Raw genomic sequence first — 15,004 nt, 5'->3', positions numbered from 1 at the left:
CTGAAGTAGACATATTTTCACAAAGCAGGGTTAACATAAGCAATTTGGCATATATTTTTATCAGAAAAATCAGGCGTTTTAATTCTGAAAATGAGCTGTCTTTTGGGTAGCAATAGAGGGGAAAGTTATACCATGAAGGGCTTTATTAGTGATTTGAAGTAACTGGCATATTTTATAATCTTAAAATCTCCAGTAACATAAAGGAAATGATGTTCTATAGGAAAAAGATTGAGTTTAGTGTGGTTCCTGACTCAAAACTTTTATATTTCCACCTGGATGATGGAGATTTGAAAACTCAAGGGCTATCCACCAGAACAAAGTCAACATAGCCTATGCCACCTACTTACATGTGCCTTCAAGCATGTTAAAAGAATGCAATAGAGTATAGCTTGCAGCATCCTTGATTTTGTGCAGCACCACCTTTCTGTATGTTTTGTTTGGCTGACTGGAGTGGCTCTGGTCAGTCCCTGTTTAATGAACATGAACATCTTTGATCTGAGACGTTACAACCCTGGGAAATAATGAGGAAGTATTCATTGGGAGTATTTTGTTGTTGCTGCTGTTCCTTACTGTGGGATCAATTCCCACATCTCTCATTTAGCATTGGTATGAGATTAGACCTTGATCACTTCTAGATACCTTCCCATGAGTGCTTTTCATCTGAGTTTAGTTGTCGCTTGAAGTTGAAGAGCTGGGAGTGCCCTGGATGGATAGATTTTGCATCAACAAAAAGCTGAGTTTTTTTCAGGTGGCTCAAAGAAAGAAAAGAATACAACTGTGGAAAAAAGTATTTTGTTGCACAATATGCAAACATTTGTACTGACTTGTAGAACAAGTTGGATAAAACACACACCCGACTAAGATGGATAACATACAAATAGCCTATTCTTCCTACTGATTCTAGCACCATATAGAATGTGTTTCAATTTCCTTATTGTTACAGATTGTAAAAAGGGAAAAAAAAACAAACAGATTTTGGTTCTATGTAGATAGAATTGAAAGGTGACAACAATTGATATAATCTAAAAGTGGTAAGAATAAATTTGGTGTAGCAGTTGGTATGCAGTTAGAGGCTCAAAGAGTAAATGTTGAGTATCTGAGCTGCTCAGAATTTTACAAATTTCTGAATATTTAACTCAAATTAGATAATAGCAACAGGTGCATGCATATGTGCTAAGTCGCTTCAGTTGTGTCTGACTCGATGCAACCCTATGGACCGTAGCCACCAGGCTCCTCTGCCCATGGGATTCTCCAGAATACTGGAGTAGGTTGCCATGCCCTCCTCCAGGGGATCTTCCCCACCCAGAGATCAAACCCACATCTCTTCTGTCTCCTGCAATGGCACGCAGGTTCTTTACCACTATTGCCACTCAAAAAGTGAAAGTGAAGTCGTTCAGTCGTGTCCGACTCTTCGCAACCCCATGGACTGTAGCCTACCAGGCTCCTCTGTCCATGGATTTTTCCGGGCAAGAGTACTGGAATGGGTTGCCATTTCCTTCTCCAAGGGATCTTCCCGACCCTGGGATTGAACCCAGGTCTCCCACATTGCAGGCAGATGCTTTACCATCTGAGCCACCTAGGAACCCCCAAACAGGTACATATATATACACACACGCACACACACACACACACACACACACACACACACATATATATAGTACAGGGCCAAGTTCTAGGTGCTCTTCTCACATGAACTCATTAATACTTGTTAAACTTATAAAGTAGGTGCTGTTTTTATTCCCATTTGTTAGGTGAAGAAACAGAGGCTTTAAGCAACCTGCCCAAGGTCACACAGCTAGTAGGTATTAGAACTGGGGATTTGAACTCAAGTTAGCTTCTCAGGTGACACTAGTGGTAAAGAACCCGCTTGCCAATGCAGGAGACACAGGAGATGAGGTTTGATCCCCAGGTCAGACTGATCGCCTGGAGGAGGACATGGCAACTCACTCCAGTATTCTTGCTTGGAGAATCCTGTGGACAAAGGAGCTCGACAGGCTACAGTGCATAGGGTCACAAAGAGATGGACACAACTGAAGCGAATTAGCACCCGCACACAGCTGTCTCTGAGTTCTGTACTCTTAAACAGTGCACTATACTGTCTCTGTAGGACTTTAGGGATTATCTAATCTAAATCAAACCTCCCAGGAGATCTCAAGCATTATTGACACAATTTGTTAGATTAGGTCTTCGCTCTTTCAATCCAGACTCACATTTCTGTCCACTACGTCAAAGGAAAGACTAACAATCCAATCAAAGGAAATGGGTGGTGGTGGTAGTGTTTAAAGGTTAGATGTTTTGTAGTTTTAAATAAATAATACAATTAATATGTAACTATTCTTTAAAAAGTCATTCAATCTGTTTGGCATAGAGTCAGGTTAAGCAAGAGTTGTTGAACAGAATCAAAATACTATTAATTTGGAGATTACATGTTAAAATTAGTGCAAGATCTCACCTATAATAAATAAAATCAAAGTTTAGGAATTGCCAAGGATATTTAAAGATAATCATATCCTTAAATAAACAAACAATTATATCAATACACACACAAAAATTAATGAATAATGACTCCATGTAAACAGAGCTTATGCTTCTGTTACATGTTTCTTTTTTTCATAATGTATTTATTCTTTGGGTGTGCTGGATCTTCCTTGCTGCATGGACTTTCCCAGTTGTGTATGAGCAGGAAAGTGGAATAGTGAAAGTGAAAGCTGCTCAGTCGTGTCCGATCTTTGTCCATGGAATTCTTCAGGCCAGAATACTGGATGGGGTAGCCTACCTTTCTACAGAAGATCTTCCCAACCCAGGAATTAAACCAGGGTCTCCTGCACTGCAGACGGATTCTTTACCAACTGAGCTATCAGGGAAGCCCTGTACAAGCAGGGCTTGTGTCAACCTTTATTTGTCTGCACGAGCTTCTCATTGGCTTGGCTTCTCTTATTGCTGAGCGTGGGCTCTAGGGCATGCTTGCTTCAGCAGTTGCAGCACGTGGGCTCAGTAATTGCAGCTCCTAGGCTCTAGAGAACAGGCTCAATAGTTGGGGCCCATGGGTTTAGCTGCTCCATTGCGTGTGAGATCCTCCTGGACCAGGGATAGAACCTATGTCTCCTGCATTGGCAGGTGGATTCTTTACCACTGAGCCACCAGGGAAGCCCCTACATGTTTCTTATTATAATGTATTTTGTGTGCAATTTCCAAGAATTAAATGAAATTACTCAATAACTCACCTTCCCTTTTGATAACAAGGTGTCAACAAATAAGACCCAACAGCTTTTGAATAACATACACTGCTGGTTATCTTGATTAAAAAAAAGTTTAGATTTAAGACATCTTTCCTTATATCCCCAAATGCAATTATAAGGCATGATAATTGTATCAGACATTGTAGTAAATAAAGAATAAATATCATTAACAAAGCCACAGTGGGGATATGTGGACAGATTCCATTTATCCTCTAGTCAGCTTCTTAATGATTCAACCTCTTAGTCTCTGTGGTTTTCCTGCCTTTCTGGACAGGTGACAAGGCCACTGACTGCCTAAGTTTCCCAGAATATTCTGCTGTATGCCAGGCCCAGCTAGCACAGAGCAGAATGGCAGACTCTTCATAATATAAAAGTAACAGATTCTTTCAATGCCATTAGCACTTCGGGCTTCCCTTGTAGTTCAGTTGGTAAAGAATCTGCTTGCAGTACAGGAGACCCGGGTTCGATCCCTGGATTGGGAAGATCCCCTGGAGAAGGAAATGGCAAACCCACTCCAGTATCCTTGCCTGGAAAATCTCATGGACACAGGAGTCTGATGGGCTGCAGTCCATGGGGTCACAAAGAGTCAGGCACGGCTGAGCAACTAACAGTTACTTACAGAAGAGCACCTTTAACACATGATAAAATTGAGCAAGATGTTTTTCTCAAGTGTAGGCCATGAGAATGAGGAAGAGGAAACTTATCTCTGAAGAGAGAGTAATCTGATATACTAGACATGTACCAGCGGCTGGGCAAATAGCTGATTAGAGGAGTAATTTAGAAGAGAAAGTTACATGGAATTAGAGTCAAAAACTAGGGTTCAAATGTCAAATTAACCACTTTTTAGTGCTTTGAGCCTGAAGAAGTCTCCCATCTTCTCTAAGCAGTGATTCCTTCACCAGTAGAATTTGATTAATAAAACCAATTGTGAAGCTAATTTTTGAGAACTAAATAAGAATATGTCTGATAAGTGTTTAATATAGGGCTTATATGTAGTAGATGATAAAAATTTTGAGATAAATCCAAACATCATGTTAAATTTTTAAAAGTGGCTTATATGTCATATGGACTTTTATTGCCCTTTTTAATTTTTCCATTTTTTTCCTGAATATCTGCAAATGACAAAGGATGTGCACCAAATGCAACGTAAAGACAAATAATCAAGCAAATGGGTTTTATGAGAAAAGATGAAAAGGTAAAGGATACACACCTTGTCTTTCTGCATGAATTGCATGCGATCTCAGTTGTATCCAACTCTATGCGAACCTAGGGACTGTAGCAGCCCAGTATCCTCTGTCCATGGGATTCTCCAGTCAAAAATATTGGAGTGGGTTGCCATTTCTTCCTCCAAGGGATCTTCCTGACTCAGGGATCGAACTTGAATCTCTTATGTCTCCTGCTTTGGTGGGTGGGTTCTTTACCTCTAGCACCACCTGGAAAGACCTATGCTGTGGTACATAAGTACTAAAGCCTACCATTGACCTAATTTATTATCTTGTTAAAAATTATACACCATCACGTACCTGGCAATAAAAATCTACAGTTCTTATTTTGAGGATATAATGTATACAGGACCTGATGTACAGGTCCTCACAAAAAATCAACTTGCATTTGTACCTTCCTGCTTCAGCGGTAGGTGATAGCGCCCCCTACTGACCAATAGTGTAGAGGAAAACTTGCACATCCGGTCACACCTCTAAAAGCTACTAAGAACTTAACCTTTTGGGTCTATAGGTGGGAAGACATCTAGATAGATAAACACATAAATGCAAGTACACACACGAAACCACTATCTGCATGTATGCACATGCTAGAAGGTTCACACTTTCACTCCTGCCCCACATGGATAGGCTTGACAAATGCTGAGTAGATGGAGAACCTGTTGATGCAACTGAACAATATCCTCTTCTATATATAGCAGGAGTACAATCTAGGTGAACTAATGTAGGTCTTTAATAATAGCTAGGTAAATCTCCATGCCAGGCACCAAGACAGTCTTTATTTATTTATAAGTTATTTATGTTTAATGCTTAAAGTTTTGAATGTGCAATCTGCCATTATAGAAGTACTAGAGGTCAATACAATGCATTAGAACTATGTACAATGCACAGGTTAGTACCAGAACCCTTCTACCCTATAGAGTTTTACAAAACTATCAATGACATCAGACACTAAGCACTTAAGACACCATTTTTTTTCCTTCTACTATATTAGGAACATCAATGGACAGATCATTTCAACTTGCAGCGTTCACCCATTTCTAGTATGAAATTAAGTAATTTTCTACTTATATAATAAAGTTTACCTACACCATTTTCTTGATTTTGATTCATTGCAGCAAACACACTATACATCAGCTGCTATGTCACTTCAGTCGTGTCTGACTCTGTGCGACCCCATAGACGGTAGCCCACCAGGCTCCGCCGTCCCTGGGATTCTCCAGGCAAGAACACTGGAGTGGGTTGCCATTTCCTTCTCCAATGCATGAAAGTGAAAAGTGAAAGTGAAGCCACTCAGTCGTGTCCGACCCTCAGCGACCCCATGGACTGCAGCCTTTCAGGCTCCTCTGTCCATAGGATTTTCCAGGCAAGAGTACTGAAGTGGGGTGCCATTGCCTTCTCCAATACATCAGCAGATCCAGACAATATTTTAATTTCATCATTGTGAGGCACTCAGGAATCAGTAATGCCTGCATTAAGTTTAACTACTGTTTCATAGTGTTTTATTAGTTTCTGTGTCAAACTCTTTAATTCATTGAACTGTTTAGTTGATGTTCAATAGATATCTACTCTGGCCCAGGCAGTAATTCTAAGTACCAGCTATGCAGCAATGAATCAACCAAGCAAAATCTCTTCCTTCTTGGAGATTACATTCTAGTGGGGAGATATGAATGTTCCCATTAAGTCACACCCAGACTCTGAATATTTCAGATAAGTAAAAGTGAGTTTTCATCATTCCTTTAATGAAGTTTGGAAATGTGAGTTTTTATTCTCTTATGATTGCCTGGACACTATAGCAGACCTGTTTTTAGTAAGCATGTGGCTCTGTTTTAGTTTCTTGTTGATATTTTTAAATGGGTCTAAAAATACTAATAGATACCTTATGACTATCAGATGTTGTGAAATAAGAATGTGAAATTAGTGGTGCTCACGATGTATAACTTAGTGGGAGATGTGTGTGTGTGTGTAAGAGAACTTATTGCTATTTCTTTAAGACCTTGATCTTTTTCCAGTCTCCCAAAATATAATCCATCTCTATCACTAAATTTACCATTCTCCTCATTTGCAGGGAGTTATAGAGAAACTCTAAATAAAGCATGCTTTGAAAAATCCTCATAAGCTTTAAAAGAGCAGGAAAGATCATCAAAACAAAAATACCTGTATAGAGACCCAAGTGGGGTTCATGTTTAAGGTTACCTTCTGTTAAAACTCTGTTTTTAAGCTATTCAGATTAAATTTTTGAACCCAAAAGATACCCTTTCCAAAAGTGATGTGTGAGCATGTTTCTAAGTCTAGATTTGACCAAGGAAGGCAGCTGCTTTACCATTTAGCTCCAGGTTGTATTGATTACCGCTGGGCTGAAAAGTGACGCTACCCATGCCCAAGTGCAGGGGAGACATGTGATCCAGAGTCTCAGCTACTCTTCATGTTACTAATACCAGCACAATAAGAAATGGGTGGCCTTAATCATTACTGTCTCTCCTTATAATTGGGGTTTGTTGAGGTTTTACCCTATAAAATGTGTCCAAGCAGTAAGGAGCAGAGATTGCATTTAGCTAATACACTTTTATGAGGATTCTCTCTCATGTCTCTATAAATATGACCATGAGAGGAAAATAAAAATACCAAAGAGAATATTTGAACCAGATTATGACCAAGTAGTACAGAAGAACAGACACTGGTAAGGTCCAGTGAAGGTAATTGGAATGTAAACTTTTCCTTGGGCTACCCAGGTGGCACAATGGTAAAGAATTCGCCTGCCAGTTCAGGACTTGCTAGAGATGCAGGTTGGATCCCTGGGTCAGGAAGATCCCCTGGAGAAAAAAAAATGGCAACCTGAAGAAAGAAAGAAATTGCCTGAAAAAAAAAAGAAAGAAACTGCCTGGAGAATCCCATGGACAGAGGAGCCTGACCTGCTACAGTCCATAGCATCACAAAGAGTCAGACATGACTGAAGTGACTCACACACACAGAAAAAAAATGGTATCTAGAAGGATAGTCCTGATATACCTATTTGCAGGGCAATAGTGGAGAGGCAGGCATAGAGAAGAGACTTGTGTACCTGGGGGCAGGAGTCGGGAATAGGAGGGAGAGGGTGGGATGAATGGAGAGAGTAGCATGGAAATACATACACTGACATGTGTAAAATAGATAGCCAGCAGGAATTTGCTGTGTGAATCAGGGGATTCAAACCAGGGCTCTGTGACAACCTAGAGGGTGGGATGGGGTAGGAGGTGGAAGGGAGGCTCAAGAGGGAGTGAACATGTATACCTATGACTGATCCATGTTGATGTATGGAAGCTCGTTTTTAATGTTAAATATCCTTCCTGCTATTATCCATACATTTCTTTTCTCATTCCCTCTGCTGTTAGTATTCTTGGTTAGTAGAAGGGAAATGATTCAAAACTATTTGCAGCTGCCTTCTTTGCTTGCTTGCTTAGTGGCTTCAGTCGTGTCCGACTCTGTGACCCATGGACCATGGCCTGCTAGGCTCCTCTGTCCAGGGGTATTCTCCAGGCAAGAATATTGGAGTGGGTTGCCATTTGGTTCTCCAGCTACCTTCTTTAAGTAAGGTAAAATTCAACAGATAAATGCAAGTTCTTTCTCAGCCTTCCAGAGGCTTAGTCCTAAAGAATAATGCTTGACATAATTGCCTTGCAGTTACTCCACTTTTTTTTATTTGCAGAAAACTACTGCAATCATGTATTTAATCATATGTTTGCATTTGTAAAAGTCTGAAATGGTCTTGTAGACAATTTGTAGAATTCTGTATCTTTTCAAGTGTCAGTATTGATAGTTGGTCTTCTGGAGGAGGAAACAGAGAGCTTTCATAGCCCCAGCAACTCAGGTTGGAAGCTTCTTCACACTCTAAGACTTAGAACTCACGAAGAGAAACAGAGGGAAGATTAGAAGTTTGAACCTTGGGATGTTAGCTTGACTACTTCCTTGTATTCTCACTTGGGTCAGTACAAGAAGTTATTCTCCTTAATTGTAATCTTTTAAAAAAATGTTATTCTTTACAATGTTGTGTTGGTTACTATACAGCAAGGAGAATCAGCCACATATATACATATATACCCTCTTCCTTGAATTTCTTTCCCACTTAGATCACCACAGAATACTGAATAGAGTTCTCTATGCTATACAGCAGATTCATATGAGTTATCTATGGTTTTTCCAGTAGTCATATATGGATGTGAGAGTTGAACTGTGAAGAAAGCTGAGCGCTGAAGAATTGATGCTTTTGAACTGTGGTGTTGGAGAAGACTCTTGAGAGCCCCTTGGACTGCAAGGAGATCCAACCAGTCCATCTTAAAGGGAATTAGTCCTAAATATTCATTGGAAGGACTGATGCTAAAGCTGAAACTCCAATACTTTGGCCACCTCATGGGAAGAGTTGACTCATTGGAGAAGACTCTGATGCTGGGAGGGATTAGGGGCAAGAGGAGAAGGGGACAACAGAGGATGAGATGGCTGGATGGCATTACCGACTCGATGGACGCGAGTCTGAGTGAACTCTGGGAGTTGGTGATGAACAGGGAGGCCTGGTGTGCTGCAGTTCATGTGGTCTCAAAGAGTCGGACACGACTGAGCAACTGAACTGAACTGATATAGTATCAATAGTGTAGTCTTAATTTAAAATGCTTCTTGTAAATTACAAAATTAATAGTGTACTTGAAAAAAAATGCTATGTTATTTTTCTCTTGAGTTACTTTTCAAACTTCAATTTTGGGGAGTGAAGACTATATTCATTTACTGTATTCATTATATCATTATATATTCATATATTGTCATATATAAGTGAATATATTCACTATATTCATATTCATTATATCTTTAACAAATAACCACAAATTAAGTGACTTAAAAACACACAAATTTATTATCTTATTCCGCAGGTCACAAGGCCAACACAGTTCTCACTGGGCCAAAATCAAGATGTGAGCAACGACAAGGGGAAAATTCATTTCCTGCTTTTTGCAGCTTCTAAAGCTGCCTGTATTCTTTGGTTTGTGCTTTTTCCTCCAACTTTGAAACCAGCAACATAGTATCTGACAGTACATCTGTTGTCACACCTCTGCCTCTGACTCTCCTCTTCTAAGAATACTTCCACTTTTAATAACCTTTGTGATGACATTAGAGCCACCCAGGTAGTCCAGGAAAATCTCCTTAATTTAAGCAGCTGATTAGCAACCTTAATTTTACTGCAACTTCAGTTCCCCTTTGTCATGTAACCTAGTTCACGGGTTTGAGGGCATTAAGACATCCCGTGGGAGGATATTTTTCAGATGCCACTATTTTGCCTACTGCAGAGACAATAGGTGAGAAGTACTTAAGCAAATTTGATAATATAAAGTCAGTTGATAAATCCACTTAACAAAACTTGAATTAAAGCTTTCAACCTCACTTCCAGATTATGGGATGATTTAATAGCTCATTTTAAATAGCATGCAGACATGATTTTACTAATATTCCCTAGGAATACACTTAAAAATTTTTGACACTATAATTGATTTTTATGGAAAATCTACTGTTCTGCCTTTTTCCCTTTAGCTTCTTCCAATGTATATAGGCTCTGATGAAGAAAAATGATAGGTTTATGGAAGGAAAGAACATTTCCTTCAACAAGCAAACAAAGGAAAAGAAAGATGGGAGAGAGAAAAGGTAGGTTGGAAAGTGTACTTTATAATCCAGTTTGAGCCTGGTAGAGCCTCAGTTACAAGCTTTTACTGTATCATCCATTGCTCTGTCATGGGTCAAAGTTTTATTTGCAATTTTTGTGAATAATAAACCCTCATTTTTTTCAGTCACAATTTATGAGGCAGAGTGCTAGATTCCAAGATTATAAAACGGCATAAGGACATATAATTTCAGTGCGGTAAGGGAAGTGTGGTAAGGCAGGTATTTGTGGATTATTAGGGGAGCAATAAGAAACTGTATCTAACACATCCTGGAGAAAAATAGCAAAGACAGATTCAGGAATAACTTCTGAGCAGATAAATGCCTGAGCTGAGTACTAAAGCATAAGAACGTATGGGTAGAAGTGGAACACACGATCTGTGCTCACGGAACACCATGAAGGGGAGTGTGAAGAAGCCCCTGGTGTAACTGGGAGTGCCAAGCCTCTCCTTGTCACTGTGGTCAGCTTCTCTCCACTCTTCAAGATACACCTCAAACCCATCCGCTCTGGGATATCATCTCTAACCAGCTTTACATAATCAAACCTCATTACCACAGCACCCTAGTTACTTCTTTGGTGGTATTTATTACAATCTTTAATTATGTTAATTCACATATTCAGCATTTCGCTTCTTTTTTCCCCTCACCACAATCTAAACTCTACCAGATACTCTCCCATCAGCGCATTTTTCTAAAGTTTTTCATTAATGAAATAGCTGCAGTGATTTTAATGATACTTTCTGGGAAGATTCAACCTTATTCTTCCTTGTATTTCAGCTGCCCATGAACTGCAAGGAATCAGAGCAGAACTGGAAAAAGCCCAGAAAAATGTGAAACTTGTACATGGTCATCCCAATGCAGCAGTGTCCCCATGGAAGATGATTTCTTGGGATTCGGACAAGAGAGAATAGACAAGCTTGGAAATGTCATCCTTTCTCATGACTTAAAGTAACCAAAATAATTTTTAACAGAATTAACTTTTGGCCTTTAAGTAAGTGTCTTTCTGATATTTGAATTTGTAATGCAGAACAGTGTATTAAAAAAAATTGCTTGACATCACATTGCTTGACTCTGTAAGCAATACATTTGAAGGCATTTATTTCATGGCTATCCAAATATATATATATGCTGTTTTCTTTTACAGATCTTTTTTTTTCTCTCTCTCAAAGGACTTTTGAAAAATCACTTCACAATGTTATGTTGAGAGGTAGGTTCCGGCTGTTAGGTAAAGCACATTATCTGGATAAGTGACTGAATTCATACTGTACCACAGCTTGAGAATCTTCAAAACAATATCTTTGAAAGTGAAATCTATTCTTTCTGATTTTTGTAGAAAATAGTCAGATGTGTATCTTTTAATTTAGAGTTCTACCAAATCACTGGTTATATTAATAACTAACACACACACATACACACACACACACACTCACACACATGTTTTCTTAGGCTGGAAATAAGGAGTTAGTTGCCTAAGACTAGAGTTTTTATTTTCCATTCTTTCCAGCATCTGGTAGCTTAGAATGAGACACACAGGAGGTACATGAAACACACTTGATGAAGACTCAGCCATGATGTCCCAGTGGGTTCACAGTCCAGCATCTAAATTTATTTTTCAGGTAAAACAAAATGCTTCCTAAACCTAACTTTACATGAGAGACATTTTCTTTTCACTCTTTTATTTAGAAAAAAATTTGATAAAATTTATATGTAAGAAGCATATATCTTAAACAGACCTTCTTTTGATTAAAAGGGAAACAATACCCCTTTTATCTTAATACGATGACTTGTCTGCATTAGATCTAAGAAAGAAAAAAAACAACACACAGTTATGTTTATTTCCAGTTGGAATGGACAAAATCAGAATGATGGAGCCATCCAAGCCAAAAACAGTAATCTTCTTAATCAAGATTATCCTTTAAGACTGCAGGAAGACTGGGAGGACATCTCATTTGCTTTCTCTTCTTCCCGCAGCCTCCCACCATGATTGGTATTATAACTGATCTTCAATTACTAATGTTATTATTGATTTTCAGTGGTGAAACTTGATCATTAGTTATCTTTCAAATTGCCATTAGTTTCTTTGCTATATTTAATTTTTAAAATTCTTTTCAGTATAATGAATATTTATTTTACTCTTACTATCACAGCCTTTTCAGATTTACTTCTTTGACATACTCTCATCTGTAAGTAGCATCCTAGTTATAACCTTAACTGTTATGAATGTTTTCTATCTTGGAACTGTACATAATTATTTCTGTTACAAGATATAACATGAACTTTAAAAGAGGTAAAAGTTTCATGAAAGTAATCTCATTATTATTTAATAGTGTTCCCATAAACGTATATAGTATTCCTAAAATATTAATTTGTTTTTTAAAACTTTATCATACCTGATAAATCAACATGGATTCCATAAGAAATATTTCAAGATGACCTGAAAGTTAATGAGTTACTAAGCTAGGTTCAAAGCTCAAGAAACCCATGAAATGTTATGAGAAACACTTAAGTTTGCAAGTCTTGGAAAAGAATTAATTTTATGACAAAAAATAAAATAGCACGCAGTTATAAACATGAGTTTTCGTTTAACTTATTTTTATCACCTCAAATCACTATTCTCATTCCACACTTCTTTAAAGCACTGATGTTTGATAGCATCAGAGCAAATTAAACAAGATGATGGCTGGCTGAAGTCATTGAACAAATGATTTTTATTAATAAAATATCAGCTGTCATTATACATTATGATTGAGAGGAAATATAAAAATATGACTCCCACTGGTTGTAACATTAATTGCTTAAAATCTTGTCACTGTAAAAATTTTATATACTGTAGGATTTTTAGTTTATACAACTAAAATTTATGGTGATACACCACTAACATTTAGACCATTATTTAAAATAATTACGTGTTCTTTGTGGAAGAATGACTTTATCTCTAGAAGACAAGACTCAACCATAAATATGGTGTATATTTTTTTTTCATGATTCTTGCAGATAGCCAAGGTTCAGGGAATAAATAAAAGTGTCTTAGAAATATGATTGGAAATACAAAATTTTTCAAGACATTTTTAAGACTTAAAACACTACACTTGATTGCATATCCATTCATTCCACACTTATCTATTAAGTTAATATTGGCTATCCTCTTGGGATACTTTAGTTAATAAAATGTTCTTTTTTATATTTACCCTTTCTATTTGTTACCTGTTTAGAGTACAGGTAGAAACTTTCTGTGAAACATATTTACAAATAGTCTTTAAAAGTCTGGTATTGTGTTTCATAAAGTTATTCTTACAGCTGTTTTTCTCCCCTCAAATGAGCACCCAGTTACTTGAAAAGATTTAACTACAACAGCAACGACCCCCTCGATTTTTATAGTTTTAAGCCATTTCCCACAAATTTCGGGAACACTAAAAAATATTTTCAAAATGCACGTCTCAAAATTTAAAGTATATGTTATTTCATACAGGATTCTTTGATTTTTATAAGTAATTTTATTGCTGTTTTTTTACAACATGTTGGCATAGTACTGTTTGCTAATAATTTATTTGAAAGGATGCCTCATAACATGGTAAAAGGTGACATGGTGACATTTTAACATAGACTTTTCCTTGTGTTTTTTACCTCATTAAGAGGTTTTTTGTGTCTGTAGTACAGTTGATTATAACATTGGAATAATCATAGGTTTGATTTCTGTGTGGGTTGCATGGTATAAGTCCCTCATTGGCCTTTAATTGAAGCCACTAATTATCTTTCAAATGCTAAAGGCAAGATGTTGGATTGATATCTTAAACCTTGAAAGCCTACTAAAAACAGATGCTGGAGTTATGATGGCCACTATGAAGTTTATATACATTTATAAAGTATCCTATCATTAATATGAATGTCTTAATAAATGTTTTAATGTCACAACGGTGTTTCAAATGTTATGCCTGTTTTGTTTTGTTTTCTCTTGTCAATAAAGTTGGATAGGTTAATGCCAGCTTAATGATAAAGTTTGTTCTCAGAGTTAATATTTATAACTAAGTACCTAAGTACAGGAGTAGTTAAGTCTAGAGCCTGCAAAATTTAAATGGTTGAAGCTTAGAGAATATCCATGGACAAAATGACATTTAAGGGAAAAATCTCAACAGTAGGGCATATCTTTAAATAAAACAACTGAATCATTTTTAAAGCATAATATGTCTATATGCATTTTCAAAAATTATCCACTATTGCATAACAGAGAAATTAGGAAATTTTAGCACATAATACAAACTTTCACAGCCTTGAAAGAAGAAACATAAAATTGGAGAAAAGATTTTCACTATTTACAAAATGTGAACAATATTTTGCTTAAAAAAGTTGTGATAATAAATACTGTGCTACGACAGTGCATAACTATATCAAAACAAAATACAGTAGTTTCCTCAAGTTGTATGGGGTGAGTTACAAAAATATATGGTATTTCTTAACACAGAGAGATGCAAAAACCAGGGTTTTGCATCAGAAAAACACAGTCCCAGCTCACTAGTTTGAATTTAAGGAGGGGGCGCAGAATAAATATGCCTTCAGAAAAATTACAGAATCATAGAATCTGAGTCATAATGAACTTCAAATGGCATCTAATCCATTGAACTTCTTTATTCCTGAATCCTTCTAATAACTTCCCAGCCTACTGGCCATTTAAACTGTCTGCATGTCTCTTATGATGGAGGAAAATAGGTGAATAGTGCTAAGGAGAAAGCTCAAAGTCTCTGTTAAAAAAAAAAGTGATCTATTTTTATCAGGTCCATGTTATAAACTGCGATATCTGAGTTGCATAGCAAAGAATCCACTACCTGTTCACACAGACACAAACATACACACACACACACAATGTTCCTG

At 37.4% G+C, this 15,004-nt stretch overlaps 1 long non-coding RNA gene across 3 annotated transcripts in view; it reads left to right on the top strand.

Annotated features, from left to right (window-relative positions):
- Positions 1-15,004, top strand: part of LOC108633238 — a 57,029-nt gene that overhangs the window by 41,574 nt on the left and 451 nt on the right. For 2 of the 3 annotated variants that reach the window (XR_001918444.1, XR_001918443.1), the window contains exons 3-4: positions 10,916-11,345; positions 11,981-14,045. This is a non-coding gene — a long non-coding RNA (uncharacterized LOC108633238). Of the gene's footprint in view, positions 1-10,915; positions 11,346-11,980; positions 14,046-15,004 lie in introns of those variants that run through there. The other variant, XR_001918445.1, reaches the window with a different exon arrangement.

This window comes from Capra hircus, chromosome 8, assembly GCF_001704415.2.
Source record: "Capra hircus breed San Clemente chromosome 8, ASM170441v1, whole genome shotgun sequence".
Lineage (NCBI taxonomy): Eukaryota > Metazoa > Chordata > Mammalia > Artiodactyla > Bovidae > Capra > Capra hircus.
This window is presented reverse-complemented; position numbering and strand designations above follow the sequence as displayed.